This window comes from Ranitomeya imitator, chromosome 1, assembly GCF_032444005.1.
Source record: "Ranitomeya imitator isolate aRanImi1 chromosome 1, aRanImi1.pri, whole genome shotgun sequence".
In the NCBI taxonomy this organism is placed as follows: domain Eukaryota; kingdom Metazoa; phylum Chordata; class Amphibia; order Anura; family Dendrobatidae; genus Ranitomeya; species Ranitomeya imitator.
This window is the reverse complement of record NC_091282.1, coordinates 422,828,760-422,854,229: the sequence shown is the minus strand read 5'-3', so window position 1 is coordinate 422,854,229 and position 25,470 is coordinate 422,828,760. Positions and strand designations below refer to the sequence as shown.

At 45.3% G+C, this 25,470-nt stretch overlaps 1 protein-coding gene across 1 annotated transcript in view; it reads right to left on the bottom strand.

Annotated features, from left to right (window-relative positions):
- Positions 1-25,470, bottom strand: part of TRPM6 (transient receptor potential cation channel subfamily M member 6) — a 314,173-nt gene that overhangs the window by 28,616 nt on the left and 260,087 nt on the right. The window lies entirely within an intron of this gene.

Here is a 25,470-nt window from a genome sequence, read left to right as displayed (position 1 = left end):
GATCAGCAAATCCATCTGGAAAGAAGAGTGGAACTTTGTGTACTTACACCGTGGATTCTATTTAAGTTCTGAAACTTACAGGAAAGCTGGAAATCCCAGCTATGGGGAAGAGGGGGATTTTCTCTGAAATGTCTTTCCAAGAAGTTTAAGGGATGCAAAATATACACCGTACTCACTGATGTCTATGGAGTAAAATGATTACCGGTAATTCCGATCAGGTGGAAATTGTAACTATGATGCACAAATAACATTGATATAAAATGTAGCCATCTACAGTGTAAGTGACCACCATTGTAAAAGGCATTCAGTTTATCATGATGTCAGACTTATGATCTGCATACACTTGCCATCTTCTTAGAACCTAAATGACCAATATATATATATATACTAGCTGAAGAGCCCGGCGTTGCCTGGGCATAGTAAATATCTGTGGTTAGTTATAGCACCTCACTTCTCTTATTTTCCCATCACGCCTCTCATTTCCCAATCACATCTTTCATTTTCCCCCTCACATCTCTCATTTTCCCCCTCACATCTCTCATTTTCTCCCTCACACCTCTCATTTTCTCCCTCACTCCTCTCATTCCCTCCTAACACTTGTCATTTCAACCGCACATCTGTCATTTTCTGATCACTCCACTATTTTTCCTCACTCCTCTCATTTTGCACTCACACCTTTTCATTTTCACCTCATCACCTCAGTATATACATGTTTGTCATCTCCCTTATATATGGTATACATCTGTATGTCATCTCCTGTATATAGTATATACCTGCTGTGTGTCATCTCCCCTATATATAGTATATACCTGAATGTCATCTCCTCCTGTATATAGTATATACCTGTGTGTCATCTCCCCTGTATATAGTATATATCTGAGTGTCATCTCCTCCTGCATATAGTATATACCTGCATGTCATCTTCTATATATAGCATATACCTGTATGTCATCTCCTCCTGTATATAGTATATACCTGTATGTCATCTCCTCCTGTATATATATGTACCTATATGTCATCTCCTCCTCTATATAGTATATACCTGTGTGTCATCTCTCCTGTATATAGTATATATCTGTGTGTCATCTCCCCTGTATATAGTATATACCTGTGTGTCATCTCCTCCTGTATTAGACCTCGTTCACACGTTATTTGCTCAGTATTTTTACCTCAGTATTTGTAAGCTAAATTGGCAGCCTGATAAATCCCCAGCCAACAGGAAGCCCTCCCCCTGGCAGTATATATTCGCTCACACATACACATAATAGACAGGTCATGTGACTGACAGCTGCCGTATTTCCTATATGGTGCAATTGTTGTAGTTTGTCTGCTTATTAATCAGATTTTTATTTTTGAAGGATAATACCAGACTTGTGTGTGTTTTAGGGCGAGTTTCGTTTGTCAAGTTGTGTGTGTTGAGTTGCGTGTGGCGACATGCATGTAGCGACTTTTGTGAGATGAGTTTTGTGTAGCAACATGCGTGTAGCAACTTTTTGTGTGTCGAGTTGCATGTGACAGGTTAGTGTAGCAAGTTGTGTGCAGCAAGTTTTGCGCATGGCGAGTTTTGCGCGTTGCGAGTATTATGTGTGGTGCCTTTTGAGTATGTGCAAGTTTTGTGTGAGGCAACTTTTGCATGTGTTGCAACTTTTGTGCATGTGGCAATTTTTCCGCGTGTGCAAGTTTTGCGTGTGGCGAGTTTTTCATGACGAGAATTTTGCACTTGTGGCGAGTTTTGCAAGAGCCTAGTTTTTGCATGTGGCGAGTTCTGCGCGTGGCGAGTTTTGAGTGGCGACTTTTGTGTTTTGACTTTTATGTGGCGAGGTTGGTGTATTTGTGGTGAAATGTGTGCTGAGGGTAATATGTGTTCAAGCACGTGGTGTGTGTGGCGCATTTTGTGTGTGTTCATATCCCCGTGTGTGGTGAGTATCCCATGTCGAGGCCCCACCTTAGCAACTGTACGGTATATACTCTTTGGCGCCATCGCTCTCATTCTTTAAGTCCACCTTGTTCACATCTGGCAGCTGTCAATTTGCCTCCTACACTTTTCCTTTCATTTTTTCCCATTATGTAGATAGGGGCAAAATTGTTTGGTGAATTGGAAAGCGCGGGGTTAAAATTTCACCTCACAACATAGCCTATGACGCTCTCGGGGTCCAGACGTGTGACTGTGCAAAATTTTGTTGCTGTAGCTGCGACGCCTCCAACACTTTTCCTTTCACTTTTTTCCCCATTATGTAGATAGGGGCAAAATTGTTTGGTGAATTGGAACGCGCGGGGTTAAAATTTCGCCTCACAGTATAGCCTATGATGCTCTCGGGGTCCAGACATGTGACTGTGCAAAATTTTGTGGCTGTAGCTGCGACGCCTCCAACGCTTTTCCTTTCACTTTTTCCCCATTATGTAGATAGGGGCAAAATTGTTTGGTGAATTGGAAAGTGCGGGGTTAATATTTCACCTCACAACGTAGCCTATGACGCTCTCAGGGTCCAGACGTGTGACTGTGCAAAATTTTGTGGCTATAGCTGCGACGGTGCAGATGCCAATCCCGGACATACACACACACATACACACACACATTCAGCTTTATATAGTAGATATATATATATATATAGATATATATATATATCTATATATATATACACACACACACATCTACTATATAAAGCTGAATGTGTGTGTGTGTGTGTGTGTGTGTGTGTGTGTGTATGTGTGTGTGTGTGTATGTGTGTGTGTGTGTGTGTGTGTGTATGTCCGGGATTGGCATCTGCACCGTTGCAGCTACAGCCACAAAATTTTGCACAGTCACACGTCTGGACCCCGAGAGCGTCATAGACTATGTTGTGAGGTGAAATTTTAACCCCGCGCGTTCCAATTCACCAAACAATTTTGCCCCTATCTATGTAATGGGGAAAAAAGTGAAAGGAAAAGTGTTGGAAGCGTCGTAGCTACAGCAACAAAATTTCGCACAGTCACACATCTGGACCCTGAGAGCGTCATAGGCTACGTTGTGAGGTGAAATTTTAACCCCGCGCTTTCCAATTCACCAAACAATTTTGCTCCTATCTACATAATGGGAAAATAAGTGAAAGGAAAAGTGTTGGAGGCGTCACAGCTACAGAAACAAAATTTTGCACAGTCACACGTCTGGACCCTGAGAGCGTCATAGGCTATGTTGTGAGGTGAAATTTTAACTCCGCGCTTTCCAATTCACCAAACTATTTTTCCCCTATCTACATAATGGGGAAAAGTGAAAGGAAAAGTGTTGGAGGCAAATTGACAGCTGCCAGATGTGAACAAGTGGGACTTAAAGAGTGAGAGCGATGGCGCCAAAGAGTATATACCGTACAGTTGCTAAGGTAGGACCCCGACATGGGATACTCACCACACGGGGATATGAACACACACACAAAATGCGCCACACACTACCACGTGCTTGAACACATATACCACCCTCAGCACACATTTCACCACACATACGCCAACCTCGCCACATAAAAGTCGAAACACAAAAGTCGCCGCTCAACACTCACCACGCGCAAAACTCGCCACATGCAAAAAATAGGCTCACGCAAAACTCGCCACAAGTGCAAAACTCACCTCATGGAAAACTCGCCACACGCAAAACTTGCACATGCCGAAAAATTGCCATATGCACAAAATTTGCAACACATGCAAAAGTTGCCTCACACAAAACTTGCACATACTCAAAAGGCACCAGACATAAAACTCACCACGCGCAAAACTCGCCATGCGCAAAACTTGCTGCACACAACTTGCTACACTAACCTGTCACATGCAACTCGACACACAAAAAGTTGCTACACGCATGTTGCCACACAAAACTCATCTCACAAAAGTCGCTACATGCATGTCGCCACACACAACTCAACACACACAACTTGACAAACGAAACTCGCCCTAAAACACACACAAGTCTGGTATTAGCCTTCAAAAATAAAAATCTGATTAATAAGCAGACAAACTACAAGAGCAACAAATGTACCATATAGGAAATACGGCAGCTGTCAGTCACATGACCTGTCTATTATGTGTATGTGTGAGCTAATATATACTGCCAGGGGGAGGGCTTCCTGTTGGCTAGGGATTTATCAGGCTGCCAATTTATCTTACAAATACTGAGGTAAAAATACTGAGCAAATAACGTGTTAACGAGGTCTAATACAGGAGATCATACAGGTATATACTATATACAGGGGAGATGACACACAGATATATACTATATACAGGAGAGATGACACACAGGTACATGCTATATAAAGGAGGAGATGACATACAGGTACATACTATATACAGGAAGAGATGACATACAGGTATATACTATATACAGGAGGAGATGACACAGGTATATACTATATACAGGAGCAGATTACCTACAGTTATATACTATATACAGGAGGAGATGACATACAGGTATATGCTATATATAGAAGATGACATACAGGTATATACTATATACAGGAGGAGATGACACACAGATATATACTATATACAGGGGAGATGACACACAGGTATATACTATATACAGGAGGAGATGACATACAGGTATATACTATATATAGAAGGAGATGACATACAGGTATATACTATATATAAGAGGAGATGACATACAGGTATATAGTATATATAGGAGGAGATGACATACAGGTGTTAGGAGTCGAGTTTCCTCTGCTGCACAGGGGGAATCTCGATCCGTCTCCGCTGCGGTCTCCCATTCTCCTCCAGCCGCAGTGGAGTCTGCTCAGCAGGGACGTCGATCCCAGCGTCTCGCTCAGTCTGACTCTGTGCGAAGAGTTGCTGCTGCTTCTCCAATCTCTGCCATTAAACTCAGTGCTGGTCAGCAGCGAGCGGACTTCTCTGGGACTAAGTCCTTGTCTGCACGTACTGAGCATGCCCAGGGTAAGATCTCCCGTTGGAGATCGAGGGTCATGTGCTCAGGCTCTGCAGCACATTCCATTGGTCCTCTTGGCAGGTCTTGGAAGGGCAAAAGTGCTGTAGCCACTTCCTGTGCTGCAACTATATAAACTGCGCATGACTGCAAGGCCATGCGCTAGTATTGTCTTATAATGTTATATGTGTGTATGTTGTGAGTGAAAGTCGCTCTTTAAATAACCCTCCCTATTGAATGTCTGTTCGCGGAAGGTGTATGTTTGCCATCTAGCGCCCGACTTATCCTACAGCACGATTCACACATTACAGCGTCCTCTTGCTGTGTCCGCCTGTACGGCGCCGTGCGCTTGCCTTGCGCTTTCCATACCCAAGCCAGTGTGGTTGGTGGCGTCCGTCAGTGCGGCATTGCTCGCACTCCTGTGCATTTATATATTTATACTTAGTTTCCTTACACACCCAGTTGTGGTGTAGCGCCAGCGAGGGTCTAATCGGACTTCAATCCCAGTTGGGGTTAAGTACGCTGACTACTCGCTCGCGCTTTAGGTGCGGTACCGCGATCCTGTGACGCAACAGGATTGCTCCCTTCACGCTGGGTGAGGTTGAACCCACGTGTATATACTTTAGTGTACCGCCATATGGTCTGTATTTACTAGCAGCAGGTTTTCACCTGCACGGTGGACCCCGGACTGCGAACGCATCTATATCACCTTTCTTGGTGCGTTCCGCCAGTCCTAGCAGAATACTAGCGCCAGGGTCTGGCTAGTAAATGATGGACGATCAGCGTTCACAGCGGTACATCCAGCAGCTGGAGGGAAGGTTGGCGGCTCTTGAGCGTTCAACTTCAGCTGTGGATGTCACTGCTGTCGCTGTTCAGGCTGCTAGTGTTGCTGCAGCCACCTTGTCCACTGCCGCTCCTGTCCCGACTCTAACTCGCCTCCCGCTTCCAGAGAAATTCTCTGGTGACAGTAAGTCTTGTAGGGGTTTCGTGAGTCAGTGCTCTATCCATCTCGATCTTCTGGCCTCTCGTTTCCCTACAGAGCGGGCTAAGGTGGGATTTATAGTGTCTCTTCTGTCGGACAGAGCGTTGCAGTGGGCTACGCCGCTATGGGAGCGTAGCGATCATGTGGTGCAGAGTGCTCCGTTGTTTCTGAGCACTCTGAAACAGGTCTTTTTGGGACCTCGTGTCACCCATGATACGGCGCTCCAATTGTTGGCATTGACTCAGGGCTCGTCCTTGGTCAGTCATTTTGCCGTCCACTTCCGCACCTTAGCATCTGAGCTGGAGTGGTCGGATAAAGCCCTCATTCCGATATTTTGGAGGGGGCTGGCTGACCACGTTAAGGACGCCCTGGCCACTAGGGAGATTCCCGCCACACTGGAGGAATTAATAACTCCATCCACTCGTATTGATCTCCGTTTTCGCGAGCGGAGGTTGGAGCGAGCCCAGTGTAGGCAGAGGTTTCGGCTGGCTCCCACCTTCGCCAAACCTTTGGAATCTCCAGACCTGGCTCCTGAGGCCCATGAGCCTGTGGTAGAGTCTCGAGCAGGATCTAAGTCCCGGACCGCTCGTGCACTCCAGATTTGTCATCCTTGCCAACAGTCTGGACATCTTGCCTCCAGATGTCTCCAGCGGTCGAGGAAACGTCAGCGTCTAGTGGTAGTTGGTGGAGGTGCACTAGACACGGCGACGTTTGCCTCCAAATTGTCCTTTAAGGGGACAATAACATTGGGCTCATCCTCTCACTCGGTGGAACTCTGCGTGGATTCTGGGGCGGAGGGCAATTTTATGTCTTCAGCCTTCGCCCAACGTCACGCAATTCCTCTGGTCATGCTATCTCAACCAGTAACGGTACGAGTGGTGAATGGGTCGACACTGCCCACACAGATTACACATCAAACTATCCCTTTTACTCTGTCCATGTCACCATCTCATCAGGAGATTATATCTCTACTCGTCATTCCTGAGGGAATTGATGAGGTTCTCTTGGGGATACCTTGGTTACGGTACCACTCTCCTCACATCGAGTGGTCCTCAGGCAGAATTCTGGGATGGGGTGAATCTTGTGGGAACAGGTGACATCGAGAGTGCGTTCAGGTTACTACTACAGAGGTACCCGCAGATCTCTCCTCTCTCCCCAAGCAATATTGGTCTTATGCAGACGTGTTCTCCAAAAAGGCAGCGGAGACTCTTCCGCCCCATCGCCCCTATGACTGTCCTATTGATCTCTTGCCTGGTGCTGAGCCTCCCCGGGGTCGAGTCTATCCATTATCTCTCCCGGAAACGGAGGCAATGTCTCAGTACATACAAGAGAATCTGGCAAGAGGGTTCATCAGGAAGTCAGTGTCACCTGCTGGGGCAGGGTTCTTTTTCGTGCAGAAGAAGAATGGAGAACTACGTCCATGCATAGACTACAGGGGTCTTAATGCTATCACAGTTATGAACAAGTACCCTTTGCCGTTGATATCTGAGCTTTTCGATAGGCTTCGGGGAGCTAGAGTGTTTACTAAACTAGATCTGCGGGGTGCTTATAACCTGATTCGCATCCGTGAGGGGGACGAGTGGAAAACGGCATTTAACACCAGAGATGGGCACTATGAGTATCTGGTGATGCCCTTCGGGCTCTGTAATGCACCTGCCGTTTTCCAAGACTTTGTCAACAACATCTTCCGGGATATGCTTTCCACCTCGGTGGTAGTCTGTCTGGATGATATTCTCATCTTTTCTCCAGATATTGACTCCCACCGGAGAGATGTTGGCAGAGTCTTCGACCTCCTACGGGCCAACTCTCTTTATGCAAAGTTGGAGAAGTGTGTGTTTGAGCAGGAGTCCTTACCTTTCCTGGGCTATATCATCTCCGCCCAGGGATTGGCTATGGATCCTGCCAAACTACAGGCTGTGATGGACTGGCAAGAGCCCCATTCTCTTAAAGCGGTGCAGCGCTTTATGGGGTTCATAAACTATTACCGCCAGTTCATTCCCCACTTCTCAACTCTGGTAGCTCCCTTGGTAGCCCTCACCAAGAAGGGAGCGAATCCCAAATTGTGGTCGGAAGAGGTCTCCAAGGCCTTCACTTCGATTAAGTCCCACTTTGCTAGCGCTTCCATCTTACATCGTCCCGATGTGGATAAGCCATTCCTAATGGAGGTGGATGCCTCGTCCGTTGGTGCTGGAGCAGTCCTCTACCAAAAGGATGCTCAAGGTCGGAAGCATCCATGCTTCTTCTTCTCCAAGACCTTCACGCCAGCGGAGAGGAACTACTCCATCGGGGACAGGGAGTTGCTAGCAATGAAGTTGGCCTTTTCGGAGTGGAGACACCTTCTGGAAGGTGCGCAGTTTCCCTTCCAAGTTTACACGGACCACAAAAATTTGGTCTATTTGCAGACAGCCCAGAGGCTAAATTCTCGCCAGGCCAGATGGTCCCTGTTCTTCTCCCGGTTCCACTTTTCCCTTCATTATCTCGCCGGGGAGAAGAATATCCGTGCTGACGCTCTCTCTCGCTCCCTTATGTCAACTGAGGAGGAGGAAGAGGAGCCTCGGCTTATTGTCCCTTCCGAGAGCCTGAGAACCGTGGCGCCGGTTTCGCTAGAGAGTGTGCCTCCGGGCAAGACTTTTGTGCCCATTAATTTGCGACCGGAGGTTCTCTCTTGGGCTCATTCGTCCAGGGTGGGTGGACACTTTGGGACAAAGAGGACATCTGAGCTACTGGCGAGGACGTACTGGTGGCCGCATATGGTCCGGGATGTCAGGGATTATGTTCTGGCGTGTGTCTCCTGTGCCAAAAATCTCCGCGTCAAAGGCCAGCTGGTTTGCTCTATCCCTTGCCGGTGGCAGATAGGCCCTGGGAGATGGTCGGGATGGACTTTGTTGTGGGTTTGCCCAAGTCTCGCGGCTGTACCATCATTTGGGTCATCACCGATCATTTCTCAAAAATGGTGCATTTGGTGCCGCTGCTGCGGTTACCTTCTGCACGGGCCTTGGCAGCATTGTTCATTAGACATATCTTCCGCCTGCATGGTATGCCAGACAAAATTGTCAGTGACCGGGGTCCCCAGTTTGCGTCTCGGTTCTGGAGAGAGCTCTGTCGTCTTCTCAGTATTGAGTTGAATCTCTCTTCCGCTTATCATCCTGAGACGAATGGGCTGGTAGAGAGGGCCAACCAGACCTTGGTCACATACCTGCGACATTTTGTTTCAGCCAGGCAGGATGACTGGGCATCCTTGCTATCATGGGCAGAGTTTGCACTGAACAACGCCGTAGCCGACTCCACTGGACAAACCCCATTCCTCCTCAACTATGGTCAGCATCCACGGGTACCTGTGCCTATGCCCGTGTCTTCCGCTGACTCCAGGGTGGCAGACTGGGCTGTGGAGGCACGGGATATTTGGGACCGCACTCAGGATGCCATTTGGGCCTCTAAGGAGAGAATGAGGTCCACCGCCGATGCTCATCGGCGCCCCGCTCCGACCTTTGCTCCTGGCGACTTGGTGTGGCTCTCCGCCCGTAACATCAGGCTGCGAGTTGAGTCCACTAAATTTGCTCCTCGCTACTTGGGCCCATTCAAGGTCCTTGAGCAGGTTAATCCTGTGGTCTATCGTTTGGCCCTTCCGCCACGCCTGGGTATCACCGACACCTTTCATGTGTCCCTCTTGAAACCCGTGTATATGTCCCGGTTTTCCGAGTCATCTGCTGGGACATCGGGTTCGTCTACGGACGATTATGAGGTGAACGCTATTTTGGGGTGCAAGGTGGTGCGTGGTAAAAAATTTTATTTGGTAGACTGGAAGGGTTATGGCCCCGAGGACAGGTCCTGGGAGCCTGTTGAGCACATTCGGGCTCCGCAGCTCATTGCTGCCTTCGAACGTAGCGAGGCCCAAGGAGGGGGGGGGCCCCAGGAGGGGGGGTAATGTTAGGAGTCGAGTTTCCTCTGCTGCACAGGGGGAATCTCGATCCGTCTCCGCTGCGGTCTCCCATTCTCCTCCAGCCGCAGTGGAGTCTGCTCAGCAGGGACGTCGATCCCAGCGTCTCGCTCAGTCTGACTCTGTGCGAAGAGTTGTTGCTGCTTCTCCAGTCTCTGCCATTAAAGTCAGTGCTGGTCAGCAGCGAGCGGACTTCTCTGGGACTAAGTCCTTGTCTGCACGTACTGAGCATGCCCAGGGTAAGATCTCCCGTTGGAGATCGAGGGTCATGTGCTCAGGCTCTGCAGCACATTCCATTGGTCCTCTTGGCAGGTCTTGGAAGGGCAAAAGTGCTGTAGCCACTTCCTGTGCTGCAACTATATAAACTGCGCATGACCGCATGGCCATGCGCTAGTATTGTCTTATAATGTTATATGTGTGTATGTTGTGAGTGAAAGTCGCTCTTTAAATAACCCTCCCTATTGAATGTCTGTTCGCGGAAGGTGTATGTTTGCCATCTAGCGCCCGACTTATCCTACAGCACGATTCACACATTACAGCGTCCTCTTGCTGTGTCCGCCTGTACGGCGCCGTGCGCTTGCCTTGCGCTTTCCATACCCAAGCCAGTGTGGTTGGTGGCGTCCGTCAGTGCGGCATTGCTCGCACTCCTGTGCATTTATATATTTATACTTAGTTTCCTTACACACCCAGTTGTGGTGTAGTGCCAGCGAGGGTCTAATCGGACTTCAATCCCAGTTGGGGTTAAGTACGCTGACTACTCGCTCGCGCTTTAGGTGCGGTACAGCGATCCTGTGACGCAACAGGATTGCTCCCTTCACGCTGGGTGAGGTTGAACCCACGTGTATATACTTTAGTGTACCGCCATATGGTCTGTATTTACTAGCAGCAGGTTTTCACCTGCACGGTGGACCCCGGACTGTGAACGCATCTATATCACCTTTCTTGGTGCGTTCCACCAGTCCTAACAACAGGTATATATTATATACAGGGGAGATGACACGGCAGGTATATACTATATACAGGGGAGATGACATACAGGTATATACTATATACAGGAGATGACATACAGGTGTATACTATATATAAGGGAGATGACAAACATGTATATACTGAGGTGGAAATGAGAGGTGTGAGGTGAAAATGAAAAGGTGTGAGTGCAAAATGAGAGGAGTGAGGGAAAATAGTGTAGTGATCGGAAAATGACAGATGTGAGGTCGAAATGACAAGTGTTAGGCGGGAATGAGAGGAGTGAGGGAGAAAATGAGAGGTGTGAGGGAGAAAATGAGAGATGTGAGGGGGAAAATGAGAGGCGTAATGGGAAAATAAGAGAAGTGAGGTGCTATAACTAACCTCAGATATTTACTATGCCCAGGCAACGCCGGGCTCTTCAGCTAGTATATATATATATATATATATATATATATATATATATATATACACACACACACACACACACACACATATATTTATATATACATACCACAAACTTACATACACACACACATACATACATATTTATGTTTTTAGTGTTATATAGGTGTTTGAAGCCAAAATGCCCAATAAGGCCATGTTCACACTATGATAAATGAACCTCAAGGCGCGATGCACAAAATCAATAAGAGGAGGAAACATATATATATCCACCAATGTACATCAATGGAAAAAATAATGGACAGATCCGGAATTTATATAGAAGAACGAAGAAAAACCGAGACAGAAGTCCAAAATAACGTGTGAAATAACAGTATTTGTTTATAAAATAAACAGTGGAACGGTGGGAAAGAATACCAAAAACAGCACATCACCGGGGACATATAAATAGTACAGAAACGTATGATAATAAATTTATACGTATAAATAGACCGTTTTGATAGACCATATAGCGGTGTCAAGATGTATATGAAATACTAACATATTATAAAGTGCATGTGCAAAAGTATGAACAATGGGCTGGAACAGACCAAATAGAGTGATAGCAAAAGGATATGAGATAATACCAGCTAATACTGTGGGCAAAACTAATTAAGGTCCAAAAGGACCAAGAAGCCAAATAAATATAAAGCTCCTAGTGGCCAGTGCCAAACCAAAATAAGGTGCTAGTATTATGGAATAAAACCAGCCATGGATATTACCTGCTATATGGTGAGTGTGTCCCAGGGATGTGCCGAACCCCGACGCGCGTTTCGGCGTCTGCCTTCGCCTGACCATACCGCTCATTATCCCCGCACCTCTGCCGTCGCCACACCACTGCTGCAACCCCCCCATGGACACCAGGCCGTGGCGTTGCCCACCTAAGCAGGATAGGATCCTGCTCAGGTGCACGCCGTACCGCATCACCCCACCTCTGCTGACACCATGCCTCCTGTGACCCTGCTTTGCCACCGCCAGCCCTCAGGTAAGATACTGTAAATTCGGACAATAAGACGGACCCCCATCTTATAAAAAAAATCTTTTTTTCTGTAATTTTCACCCCAAATTTGGGGTGTGTCTTATGGTCCGAAAAATACGGTAATTTCTTTCAGCAGATGAAATTTTTCTCGAGAAAAAAAGCACATGACTGCAAAACTGGTCAGAGTTTTGGAACTGTAACATAAAACAGCCCTACCCCGATCGCCAAAGCATCCACCGCCACAATGACGGTTCATGAAGATCGGGATGGATTCGAACAGGAACAGAAATAAAACACTCTTTCAATTTTTCCTATGACCAAACCTTGAGATCTGCCCCCTTACGTGTGAGGTAAGTAAGATATTTAGCAATCTGATTAAAAAAACTCTAATTAATTTTCTATAATAGTTGGCGAATTCAAGAAAACATTGCAACGCTTTAACGTCCCTAGGTTTGGCCCAATCTATTACGGCTTGGACCTTCCCAGGATCTTAAATTTCTCAGCTGATAAGATGGAGCCCAGAAATGAAATTTCCTGAACAGAAAAAATAAATTTTTCAAATTTAGCAAAGAATTTTCCCTCAACTTTTGTAAAATCATACGGACATGTTCCTGGTGAAAATCGAAATCAGGAAAAAAATTAAATATCATCAAGGTAAATCACAATGAATCTCCCAATGGAGTCAGAAAAAATATAATTTATACAGTTTTGAAATACTGCTGGGGCTTTGCTTAACTAAAATGGCATGACAAGATTTTCAAATAAACTAGCAGATGTTAAAAACGATGTTTTCCACTCATCACCCTTCTGGATGCTAAGCAAATTGTAAGCCCCCCTCTAAGATCAAACTTAGGAAACCACTTTGCCCCCATAAGCTGATTATGTAGGTCGGGGATAAGTAGAAGTGTTTATATGACATTGCTCAGTTCTAGGGTCAAGGCGAAAAGACAGAGGCCACCATCTTTCTTTTTAACAAAGAAAAATCCAGCAGCTACTAGAGAGGAGGAAGGAATCTTTTATGGCAGTACATTCAGGCCTAAACAAATTGTAAAGACGAGCTTTAGGTAATTTGGCATTAGGGACAAGATTAATAGCACAATCTTAAGGTACCTTCACACTCAGCGACGCTGCAGCGATACCGACGATGTCGATCGCTGCAGCGTCGCTGTTTGGTTGCTGGAGAGCCATCACACAAACAGCTCTCCAGCGACCAACGATGCCGGTAACCAGGGTAGACATCGGGTTACTAAGCGCAGGGCCACACTTAGTAACCCGATGTTTACCCTGGTTACCATCGTAAAAGTAAAAAAAAACAAACACTACATACTTACCTTCCGCTGTCTGTCCTCGGCGCTGTGCTTTCCTGCACTGACTGTGAGCACAGCGGCCGGAAAGCAGAGCGGTGACGTCACCGCTGTGCTTTCCGGCTGGCTGGCACTCACAGCCAGTGCAGAGAAGCACAGCGCCGAGGACAGACAGCGGAAGGTAAGTATGTAGTGTTTGTTTTTTTTTTACTTTTACGATGGTAGCCAGGGTAAACATCGGGTTACTAAGCGCGGCCCTGCGCTTAGTAACCCGATGTTTACCCTGGTTACCAGTGAAGACATCGCTGAATCGGCGTCACACACGCCGATTCAGCGATGTCTGCAGGAGATCCAGCGACGAAATAAAGTGCTGGACTTTCTGCAGCGACTAACGACATCACAGCGACTAACCTCTTCAGTTTTTATGAAGAGGTAAGCTATAGGCTGGACCACGGTGAGTCATTGGACGTGGTATATCTCGATTTTTCCAAAGCGTTTGATACCGTGCCGCACAAGAGGTTGGTACACAAAATGAGAATGCTTGGTCTGGGGGAAAATGTGTGTAAATGGGTTAGTAACTGGCTTAGTGATAGAAAGCAGAGGGTGGTTATAAATGGTATAGTCTCTAACTGGGTCGCTGTGACCAGTGGGGTACCGCAGGGGTCAGTATTGGGACCTGTTCTCTTCAACATATTCATTAATGATCTGGTAGAAGGTTTACACAGTAAAATATCGATATTTGCAGATGATACAAAACTATGTAAAGCAGTTAATACAAGAGAAGATAGTATTCTGCTACAGATGGATCTGGATAAGTTGGAAACTTGGGCTGAAAGGTGGCAGATGAGGTTTAACAATGATAAATGTAAGGTTATACACATGGGAAGAGGGAATCAATATCACCATTACACACTGAACGGGAAACCACTGGGTAAATCTGACAGGGAGAAGGACTTGGGGATCCTAGTTAATGATAAACTTACCTGGAGCAGCCAGTGCCAGGCAGCAGCTGCCAAGGCAAACAGGATCATGGGGTGCATTAAAAGAGGTCTGGATACACATGATGAGAGCATTATACTGCCTCTGTACAAATCCCTAGTTAGACCGCACATGGAGTACTGTGTCCAGTTTTGGGCACCGGTGCTCAGGAAGGATATAATGGAACTAGAGAGAGTACAAAGGAGGGCAACAAAATTAATAAAGGGGATGGGAGAACTACAATACCCAGATAGATTAGCGAAATTAGGATTATTTAGTCTAGAAAAAAGACGACTGAGGGGCGATCTAATAACCATGTATAAGTATATAAGGGGACAATACAAATATCTCGCTGAGGATCTGTTTATACCAAGGAAGGTGACGGGCACAAGGGGGCATTCTTTGCGTCTGGAGGAGAGAAGGTTTTTCCACCAACATAGAAGAGGATTCTTTACTGTTAGGGCAGTGAGAATCTGGAATTGCTTGCCTGAGGAGGTGGTGATGGCGAACTCAGTCGAGGGGTTCAAGAGAGGCCTGGATGTCTTCCTGGAGCAGAACAATATTGTATCATACAATTATTAGGTTCTGTAGAAGGACGTAGATCTGGGTATTTATTATAATGGAATATAGGCTGAACTGGATGGACAAATGTCTTTTTTCGGCCTTACTAACTATGTTACTATGTTACTATGTTACAGCAGGATGCTGATCGCTGCTGCCTGTCAAACTGAACGATATCGCTAGCCAGGACGCTGCAACGTCACGGATCGCTAGCGATATCGTTCAGTGTGACGGTACCTTAAGGGAAGATAGGGCGCTAGTATCTCTACCTCTTTTTCTGAAAATGCATCTCCAAAGTCTTTCAGGTATTCCGGCAGACCCACCAGACTAGCAGAGCATATTTGTACCAAACCTAGACATTTCTTATAACAATTGGGTTTCCACTTCTTTTTCTTCTGACGTCAATCAATAACAGGATTGTGAATAAGCAGCCATGGAAGCCCCAGTACCACCCAGCAGGTAAATTGTCCAAAACAAAACAGGAAATGCATGAATTTCACCATTATTCATTTGCCAAAATTTTGAAGTAGCAGTGTCTTATCAATGGGATTTGGATGTTTCGCCCCCAGCAGTTTGCCCCTGGGTACATTTCGCCCTTGTACCGTTTTGCCGCCAGAATTTTCTGTTTGGATGTTTCGCCAGTTTGTCCTTGTGGTCCAAGAATTCTCGTCCGTCATCAATCCACATGTCACAAAAGTACTGTACAGAGTGCTGCCCTTTTGTGACATGTTAAATCAACAGTTTCCATCTGACGTCACGGGGAACCGCTAAATTCCACTCCGTGACCCAAGGAGCTGCAGCTGCGACAGGTAAGTATCATCCTGGGGGACAAATGCTGGGGACAAAATGTGCTTGGGTGAAATGTACCCGGGGGCGAACTGCTGGGGGCGAAACAACCTATAACCCTTATCAATAGCAAAAATTTTAATGGGTTCATCCAAACTAATCCTAATTTCAGAACCAGTCCTGAATCAATAAAGTTTGCTGCAGACCCGCAGTCAATAAATGACAACGCTGATAATACCTGGTTCTTGAAGGACAAAAGTGTATTTAGCTTTAATTCATTGGAGGAGAAAAAGGGTACTTGGAAGTCTGGGTGACCTCCTCAAAAATCTCGTTTCCCGACGACTTGCGGGCGAGTTGAACAGTCTATTAAAAAATGTCCAGCGAGACCACTGTAGAGACCAAGACTGTTTCTACATTTCTCTCCACAGCACGAGAACTGGAAAATCCAAGCTCCCAAGCTCCGTAGGCTCCACCTCAGTTAAACTAACATGCTTCGGGACACCCTGCTGCTCACCAAGTCTCTCACAAATTCTGTGCTCCATCCATGTGGCCTGGATCATGGCCTCCACCAAAGAACAAGGGGGGGCATTAAGAGCCAGAGAATCCTTAATAGCTTCAGAAAGACCCCTATGGAACTGGCACCTGAGGGCCGCATCCAATGAACTTCGATAGACTATTGCCAGAATTTGGTACTATAATCCTTAGAGGTGTAGCTCCACTGTATCAGGTTCATGACCTTAGCCTACGTGACCTGGATTCTGTCAGGTTCTTCATAAATTAAATCTAAATAGTTAAAAAAGGCATCAACAAAAATCCGTTCTGGTGCTTGTGGCAACAGTGAAAACAGGCAAATCTGAGGACCCTTTTAAAGGGAGGGCATAAATATTGCTACCCTCTGAGGCTCATTCCCTTAAGACTGAGGATGCAGAGTACAAAAAATAACTTACAGCTCTCCCTGAATACTCTAAACTGATTCTTATCTCTTGGAAATATATCAGGAAGGGCCATTGCAGGTTCAGAAGAGGTCAACTGCACATCTGAAGGTACAGACCTCGCAGTCACTGCCGGAAGCAAAGAGCTATAGGGGGCTTTCATAAAGATAAACATCTTGCCCTGCAACTGGAACTGTGATGATTCAAGGTTCTGGTGCTCTTTTGCCATCTGAACACAAAGGATGTGAATAGGATCCATATTGGCAAAAAAAAAAATTGTAAACAGCCAGTCATAATGTGTCACTGAGTTACTTGTCACAGACAAGCCGTGAAACAAGGAGTCAAGGAGTCTGGGATCAGATACCAGAAGAGCACATCAAAAGAAACCACCGGAGACTAGATGGAGGTGGACATGACTTGGGGATGGGTGGACCAAGAACTCCTGCAGCTTTTGTTTGTATTGTGGTGTAGATTTTAAACAAGAGTGTTGTTGCTTTAAGAGGAAGGAGGAAGGAGTTTAGATGTTTGTGCCTGGTGTATTGTGAGGAGGGTGGGGCTTATATGGGGGAGGCAACTCTGGCTCTCCCTCTTTCTCTCACGAGGCTGAAGTTGGTTTCTTATTCGTTCAGTTTCTTATTCGTTCAGTTTCTTATTCGGAGCTGAAGTTGGTTTCTTATTCGTTAGTTTCTTATTCGGTAATTTTTTCTTTTCTGTTTTTTATAGGTTTAACAACAAAAAATAAGCATCACAATAATAAAAGGCAATGCAGTGAGGTGCCCTGATGTGAATACACTTAAAATGAGCTACAAAAACAATAAAATTGGCACAAAAATGGGCATCAAAGCACCAAAGAGCACTGAAGAAAGGGTTAAATGCCTTTGGGCCACTGATCTCACACTGCAGACATATAGAACAGGGCACCCCACATCAAAACCAGTTATCTCCAGCCTAGCCCAAATGGGTTCTGGGCATCAGAACTGGCATCGAAGTGGGCAGACGATCAATTTTGGCCCTTTGAATAAGTAACGGATGTTTTAAGGAGTTAAATGACTTTATATTACCTAAAATGGTGGATAGCACAGACTGAATGGATTACCTGGAGCCGGGCAGTTGGGGGGGGTCCTTGAAGTTGGTTACAAATTGGTCAGGGGGATCCATTTGGATATGGATTCCTCCTTTTGGTATTAAATATGGTTCTGGATCTGGTGCAATGTGGAGAGGAGTTTCGGCAAGGGTTTGTCGGATCCTCGGGAAGTTCAAGTGAACATTGGAACCCTGTGGTAATGGTGCTCCCGAGCCAGTGGGGTAATGGCTGGGAGTAATTGTTGGTACATTTTATGCTCACTTTATGTTTGGTAATCACCAGATCTTATGAGCTTCAAGGACTCCTCCCAGCGAGCTAAGGTTATTTATGCTTTGTTGGGTTATTGTATGTTTGTTTTAATAAAGAGGTGTATTAAAAAAAAATCACTTATTTGCTTCCTTTTTAGTGGGTCCTTGAAGCTAATTATAATTTGGTCAGTAGGGGTAACCATCTCAGGTATGGACCCTGTGTTTAGGGGGGTATTCATCATAGTATGACCCCTTGTGTGGAGGAGTAAACATACCGGGTATGGCCCCTGGATGGAGAGGTGTACATCATCATATGACCCCCTGGTATGGAGAGGTAACCATCTTTGGTATGGCCCCCTGGTGTGGAGGAGTGACCATCACGGTATGGCCCCCTGGTCCCAGAAGCATTTATATCTTACAAGACCCTGTTAGGGTAAAGTCCCTGTGGTCATGGCAATCATATTTTACATGCCTACAAATTAAATTGGGTCCTATAAGCTAGGAACAATAGCTGGAACAAAAAAAAGTAGGCATGCATTTCAATACAATCTGTAGCTTCAAGGACGCTCTCTTTTTTCATGTGACTTGAGAATGCTGAGGCACAGATTTTGACTGTTTATATTGGACAACTCCTGCTTCTTTCAAGGTTGTCTTCTGGACAATGGAGTAATCTGGGGCATTAAACTGAAGAGCAATGTGCCTAATATGGGTGCCTTTGTAGACTTTTCTGCTATACGTAGGCTCATTTCATTTACGATGTCCAAATATTACAGAAATTATTTAAATTATTTAACGATTGGTTATAATGTCAATATTATATTGTGTATGGCTTTTAATTACTTCTTGTTTATAGTATCTTTCTCTCTATATACACTCACACTTTTTGGGTAGTAATAGTAAATGGGTTTAAGAATTGGTTACTGCACAGCCCAGCTACTGTATGTAATGGTGGTTTCTAGAACTAAAATCTGTGAATTGGTGAGTTATTAGAACTGGCTACAATACATGCGGTATAATAGTTTTTGAGGCATGACAGATGTCATTATACAGGTAGTCAAGACTGTGGCTACCCCTTTATTATGGTTTAGTTTCCACATTCCCCATTATAGGATCCTCATTGCAAGATGTTCAGCGACTGTTATTTTGCTGCATTTTGCATTGCTAAAATTAATCTGTTGTAGCCCTGGAATTTTGTTACTCATATGTACAGTCTTTCCATAGCATGCAGAACTGGTTGATGACTTTATTAGGCATGGGTGATGGGGGTCGAGTCCATTCAAGGTGTCAAATGGCATCACTGGTGGCGGTTTAGGAGCCAGGTGGAAATTGCAGACAAGTTAAGGTGGACTCATTTTAACTAACAGAGGATGTAAAACCTCATGGTGGTGAGCAGGCTCGGCTCTGGTGGCTAGCCTCAAGGACGTTGTAATGGTAACATCAATCAGGGGTGGGCACAGTGGTTAAGCACAGGAGTGAGGATAATAGGGTCATTGGTGCCCTGAAAGGTTTTAAGATGGAGTGGGGTCCATCCCATATCAAAATGTCAAGAAACCACCAGAGACTAGACGGAGGTGGACATGACTTGGGGATGGGTGGACCGAGAACTCCAGCAGCTTTTGTTTGTATTGCGGTGTAGATTTTAAACAAGAGTGTTGTTGCTTTAAGAGGAAGGAGTTTAGATGTTTGTGCCTGGTGTATTACTGTGAGGAGGGTGGGGCTTATATAGGGGAGGCAACTCTGGCCCTCCCTCTCTCTCACAGGATGGACAGGAGGAAACATAACCGCCCTGTTTATAATCTCTGTCCTAAAATTTTTTAATTATTGCTTGTATAATGATAAATGCTTTATTGTATTTTTGAATTTGTCATTGTATATCTTGTACCAGGTTCAATTGTATATTGGCTATAAAGAGTTATTTGTGGTAACCTTCTAAGCCCAAGGGAAGGGCAATCCTTCAGCCATGGTTCCCTAGAGGTTTCCTCCACAGGGGGTTTTTCCTCTCCTGAGCGCTGTAGGATGACTCTTGTGAGTCGGAGGTTTGCCAAGTTTAGTCCCATTAATGCTTTTGCAGGGACTTCTAGTATTTAAGTTTACAAAAATGATTTAATTATAAAAAAGTGTCAAATGAGACTTGGAATTTATAACTTGTCACGGCTTTGCGGTTTAGGAGTCAGGTGGAAGTTGCAGACAAGTTAAGGTGGACTCATTTTAACTAATAGAGGATATAAAACGTCATGGTGGTGAGCAGGCCCGGCTTTGGCGGCCAGCCTCAGGGACGTTGTAATGGTAACATCAATCAGGGGCGGGCACAGTGGTTAAGCACAGGAGTGAGGATAATAGGGTCATTGGTGCCCTGAAAGTTTACTGGCTCTGCTTGAATGGCAAGCCAGTGCGTGCCACCCCTTTATGGCTGTCTGTCCTGGTGCTGTATGCCAGCTGGGGATAGCGCAGTACTTGTGAATCCCAATGTACTAGCACTCCACCTGACTCCTACTGCGATTATTTAATCCTGTGATTTGAATAAAAGCTGTGGCCATTTTGACAACCAAAATAATGTGTTTTGTGTATTTATTTTAGTGCCTAGGTTTACAGTAGTTATGGTGGTTTTAAGATGGAGTGGGGTCCATCCCATATCCAAAAGTCATGCAAAAGGGTAAGGCACAAGAATGGTTAAAAGGCAAAGTTCGAGGTCAGGTGGCAAAGATAATAATAATAATTTTTATTTATATAGCGCCAACATATTCCGCAGCGCTTTACAAATTATAGAGGGGACTTGTACAGACAATAGACATTACAGTATAACAGAAATCACAGTTCAAAACAGATACCAAGAGGAATGAGGGCCCTGCTTGCAAGCTTATAAACTATGGGGAAAAGGGGAGACACGAGAGGTGGATGGTAACAATTGCTATAGTTATTCGGACCGGCCATAGTGTAAGGCTCGGGTGTTCATGTAAAGCTGCATGAACCAGTTAACTGCCTAAGTATGTAGCAGTACAGACACAGAGGGCTATTAACTGCATAAAGTGAATGAGAACATAATGCGAGGAACCTGTTTCGTTTTTTTATTTTTTTTATTTTTTTTTTTTAAATAGGCCACACAGGGATCGTTAGGTTAATGCATTGAGGCGGTAGGCCAGTCTGAACAAATGAGTTTTTAGGGCACGCTTAAAACTGTGGGGATTAGGGATTAATCGTATTAACCTAGGTAGTGCATTCCAAAGAATCGGCGCAGCACGTGTAAAGTCTTGGAGACGGGAGTGGGAGGTTCTGATTATTGAGGATGCTAACCTGAGGTCATTAGCAGAGCTAAAGATATGAATAGCTGAACACAAAGCACAATGTAAACACACCATCAAGCAAAGCTACAACTGGCAATGGTCTGACCAGTGTCAGTCAGCTAAATAGCCAGTTAATTACCCAGAATGGATAACACCTGGAGGAAAGCCAGCAAGCTCAGCCATATTGGGTGGGTGGCTGGACTGTCACTCACTATGCCGACAGCCCTGATTTTATAAGGTGGCTGGGCTGTCATTCACTGCATCCTTAGGACACTGAGTGGTGTAATAGTGACATCTAACAAATTCAAAGTGTCCATATTAAAAAAAAAATCTAGGAAATGTGTGAATTCCACCGTTACTCGTTTTACAAAATTCTGAAGTGAAAACACAATACAATACAATTACAAATTGAAAAATAAAGCACACGGCCAAAGAAAAAAAAAAGATGTTTCAGGACAAAGGACGTTGGCATATCCTGAAGTGTCTTCCGCCTGGAAAACTCACTTGTTCCGCACATGTCTAAAAGATGTCGTGTGCACATAACTTAAGGGAGAATGCCTAATAAAATCCTTGCATAGAGCATGCTACATTAAGAAATACTCCATGGATACAAATAATGCATCAAAAGGTGAATGTAAAAATTCCTAAAAAATGCACTGTTAATAGTGAGTTTCATTTTGCACGGTTTTACTGCCAACATCTGGTAGTTGTATTTTTTCCAGGGAAGGATGATGCAAAACATGGTGCATTTCTTTTCCTTAAAAGAGGTCTGCTAGAAAGGTTTTCCATGCCAATTTTTTTTTTCACCAACGTTAAAAATTACAGATTTGGTAATTCCCAAATCTGGTTGTAGCATTACCTCTACACAGCAGCTCTGGCATATTTTATTGGTTGTAACAGTGACGTCACAACTACAATGCATATCACCACTGCAGCCAATCCCTGAGCTTAGCAGCTTTTTATCAGGAGCCGTTGAGCTCAATGATAAGTTAAAGAAGTGATATGCGCTGTAGTCGCACATACTGTATATGAAACGAGATGTACTTCTTGCTTTGGCTCCAAAAACCTGGATAAAAATTTGCAATAGCCTTTTTATAAATGTGTGGTGTGTAAAACCGCCTTTAGGCTGTGTGCACACGTTCAGGATTTTTCGCGTTTTTTCACTATAAAAATGCGATAAAACCGCGAAAAAAAGCATACATTAAGCATCCTACTATTAGGATGCAATCCACAAGTTTTGTGCACATGTTGCATTTTTTTCTGCGGTTGAATCGCATTCTGGAAAAAAACGCAGCATGTTCATTCTTTGCGTGGAATCGCGGGGATTCCGCACACATGGGAATGCATTGATCCGCTTACTTCCCGCATGGGGCTATGCCCACCATGCGGGAAGTAAGCGGATCATGTGCGCTCGGCACCCAGGGTGGAGGAGAGGAGACTCTCCCCCAGGCCCTGGGAACCATATACCTGTAAAAAAAAAAAAAAAAAAGAATTAAAATAAAAAATCGTGATATTCTCACCTTCTGGCGGCCCGGCAGCCTTCCCACTCCACAGGATGCTCTCGTTCCCAGGGATACTTTGCGGCAATGACCTGTGATGACGTAGCGGTCTCAAATGATGCTACACTATCTGGGATCATTGCCACGAGGCATTACTGGGAACGGGAGCATTGCGAGGAGCAGGAAGGCTGCTGCGGCCGCCGGAAGGTGAGAACATCACAATTTTTTTTCTTTTTCACTATTTTTAACATTAGATCTTTTTACTATTGATGCTGCACAGGCAGCATCAATAGTAAAAAGTTGGTCACTTGTCAAACACTTTGTTTGACAAGTGTGACCAACCTGTCAATCAGTTTTCCAAGCGATGCTACAGATCGCTTGGAAAACGCTAGCATTCTGCAAGCTAATTACGCTTGTAAAACGCTAGTGTTTAGCAGGAAAACACATGCCAATTCCACATGTGTTTTACCCGCTGCACAGTTGCGGAATTGCCGTGGAAATTTCTGCGGCAATTCCGGACGTGTGCACATAGCTTTATGGTATAAATTAAAGGGGATAACTCATCACACAATAAAACCAAAGGCACAAATTAAACTCCATCAGACAGACTAGTTCAAGTTTGGGTAAGGTTAAGGTCTCCTCTTCCGAATCCGACAGCCTCATATATGCCTATTAGGATGTTGAATTTGGGTCGGGAAACCTCCGACTGCTCCATGTATCACTGACCATGACACACAGATGTGTAACGGCAGCTCAAAACATCTCATTTCTCCAGCGATGCTCTAGGAGTGCTGAACGCCTATGGAGGAAAAATCACACACCAGAAAACTTCATCCACTACACATTTATGCTAAGAATCTATAACTCTGCCCCTCACCGCGCCAAACAGACCTACTTTACCACCCTGATCTCGTCACTATCTAACAGCCCAAAAAAACTTTTTGACACCTTTGACCCAATAAGTCTGCAAACACAGGACCTATCACAGACATCAGTGCTGATGACCTGGCCTCCCACTTTAAAGGGAGAATAGAGAATATCCGTAGGGAAATCCGCTCCCAGCCACCAAGTGCTGTGACTCCCATTCCCCATGCATCTCCTCTGGCTCACTCTCCACCTTTGATCCGATCACAGTAGAGGAAGTCTCCAGGTTCCTCTCTTCTTCACATCATACTACATGCCCTCACATCTTCTCCAGTCGTCACTACTCACCTAACTACAATCATCAATCTCTCCCTCTCTGGCATTTCACCCTCCTCCTTCAAACATGATATCATTACTCGATTATTAAAAAACCCTCTCTCGACCCATCCAGCACAAATAACTACCGACCAGTCTCCCACCTCCCCTTCATCTCTAATCTCTTGGAGCGCCTGGTCTACTCCTGCCCATTACTTTCCACTCACATTCCGCCCCCTACATTCAACATTAACTGCACTCATCAAAGTGACTAAGGACCTTCTGACAGCAAAACGTAATGGTGACCACTCTCTGCAGCTTCAAACACTGTTGACCTCTATCTCCTACTCTCTATGCCCCAGTCAATAGGCATAAAGCCAATGCTCTCCTGATTCTCTTCCTATCTTTCTGATCGCTCCTTCAGTGTATCGTTCACTGGCTCCACTTCATCTCTTCTTCCTCTCACTGTTGGGGTCCCTCACGGATCAGTAATTGGCCCCCTTCTTCTCACTCTCTACACGGCCCCAATTGGACAGACCTCAGCAAATTTGGCTTTCAGTAACATCTTTATGCTGATGACACACAACTATACACGTCATCCTCTGACCTTTCCCCTGCGGTACTACATAACATCAGTGACTGTACGCAGTCTTCAACATCATGTCCGCGCTCTATCTGAAACTCAACCTTTCCAAAACTGAACCCATTCTGCTCCAGTCATCTACTAGCCTCCCTAAATCTGACATCTCCAACTCCATGGCTGGCACCATAATAACTCCTAGGCAGGTCTGGGTGCTATGTTCGACACCAATCTTTCCTTCATCTCCCATATACAAGCTCTTGCCCGCTCTTGTCAATTACACATAAAGAACATTACTATTATTATACATTTTTAAAGCGCCAATTATTCCATGGTGCTTTACAAGTGAAAAAAGGGGGCAGATATAGACAAATACATTAAACATGAGCAAAAAACAAGGCACACAGGTACATGATGGAAGACGCTGCCCGTGAGGGCTCACAGTCTGCAGGGGATGGCTGAGGATACACTAGGAGAGGGTAGAGCTGGTTGTGCGGCAGTTCAGTCGGTTGAGGATCAATGCAGGCTTGCCGGTAGAGGTGAGTCTTCAGGTTCTTTTTGAAGGTTTCTATGATAGGTGAGAGTCTGATGTGCTGTGGTAAAGAGTGCCAGAGTATGGGGAAAGCACGGGAGAAGTCTTGGATGCGTTTGTGGGCAGAAGAGGTGAAAGGGGAGTAGAGAAGGAGATCTTGAGAAGATCGGAGGTTGCGTGCAGGTAAGTACCGGGAGACCATGTCACAGATGTATGGAGGAGACCGGTTGTGGGTGGCTTTGTATGTCGTTGTAAGGAATTTGAACTGGAGTCTCTGGGCGATAGGAAGTCA